The 1,588-nt window shown below is 49.6% G+C and overlaps 1 pseudogene; it reads right to left on the reverse strand.

The window, feature by feature from the left end:
* Positions 1–212: 212 nt before the first annotated feature.
* LOC116898058 lies at positions 213–1,193 on the reverse strand (annotated as a pseudogene).
* Positions 1,194–1,588: the final 395 nt, after the last annotated feature.

A 1,588-nucleotide genomic window follows, 5' to 3' on the forward strand; every position in this document is an offset into this window, starting at 1 on the left:
GGAGGGGGGTGGAGCAAACTTTATTGATGGTATTCAAGAGAGTAGGGAGGGCACCCTAGGCTACCTCCTGTAATTAAGGGGATCTGGGATGGAACTGTGAGGAAGATGCTCAGTGTTGGGGGCTGAATTGGGATGGGGACTCCTCAGCAACTGAGGGCCTCTCTCTTGCTCTCAGTGTCCTCGCTGGGCTCAGGTGGGTGCATCAGGGTTTCTTACTCCTTGGAGGCCATGTAGGCCATGATGTCCACCATCCTGTTGCTGTAGCCATATTCATTGTCATATCAAAAAATGAACTTTACAAAGTTGTCATTGAGAGCAATACCAGCCCCAGCATCAAAGGTGGAAGAGTAGTTGTTGTTGAAGTCACAGGAGACAACCTGATTCTCAGTGTAGCCCAGGATGCCCTTTAGTGGGCCCTCAGATGCCTGCTTCACCACTTTCTTGATGTCATCATACTTGGCAGGTTTCTCCAGGCAGCATGTCAGATCCACAACAGATACATTGAGGGTAGGAACACAGAAGGCCATGCCAGTGAGCTTTCCATTCAGCTCTGGGATGACCTTGCTCACAGCCTTGGCAGCACCAGTGGATGCAGGGAAGATGCTCTGGGCTGCCCCACGGCCATCACGCCACAGCTTTCCAGAGGGGCCATCCACAGTCTTCTGAGTGACAGTGATGGCATGGACTGTGGTTATGAGCCCTTCCACGATGCCAAAGTTGTCATGGATGACCTTGGCCAGGGGGGCTAAGCAGTTGGTGGTGCAGGATGCATTGCTGACAATCTTGAGCAAGTTGTCATATTTCTTGTGGTTCACAACCATCACAAACATGGGGGCATCGGCTGAAGGGGTGGAGATGATGACCCTTTGGCCCCACCCTTCTCCATGGTGGTGAAGATGCCAGTAGACTCCACGACATACTCAGCACCAGTGTCACCCCATTTGATGTTAGCGGGATCTCACTCCTGGAAGATGGTGATGGGCTTCCTGTTGATGGCAAGCTTCCCATTCTCAGCCTTGACTGTGCCATTGAATTTGTCATGGGTAGAGTCATACTGGAACATGTAGACCATGTAGTTGAGGTCAATGAAGGGGTCATTGATGACAATAATCTCCACTTTGCCAGATGCAGAGAAGGCAGCTGGTAACCAGGCGCCCAATACAGCCAAATCCATTCACACCGACTTTCACCATTTTGTCTATGGGACAAGGCTGGCATGGCATGAGAAGATGCAGCTGTCTTTGGAACAGGGAGGAGCAAAGAGCCTTCTCTGGAACTCTTAACCAGGGTCATGTCTCCCAGATTTATATTGCATGTCCCTCGGATAGGATAAAAGCACTTCACATAACTGGTGTTCAGTTTGATTCTCTAGGTTCCATTTTAAAAGAAACATTTTGTGCTATTAAATCTTGCCTGTCCTCTTGATGGGATGTAAACTCCCGAAGGAGACACACCTCAGGGTATGTCTGTGAGGGTCAATCCACCTGTTGAAGTCAACAGAGCATTGGAGGCGAAATCACGGGAACTCTCTCAATCCAGACTGTGGACATAATGTGACAAGCATCTCAAGTATGTTATAGCTAGAGCT

This window comes from Rattus rattus, chromosome 4 (genome assembly GCF_011064425.1).
Source record: "Rattus rattus isolate New Zealand chromosome 4, Rrattus_CSIRO_v1, whole genome shotgun sequence".
In the NCBI taxonomy this organism is placed as follows: domain Eukaryota; kingdom Metazoa; phylum Chordata; class Mammalia; order Rodentia; family Muridae; genus Rattus; species Rattus rattus.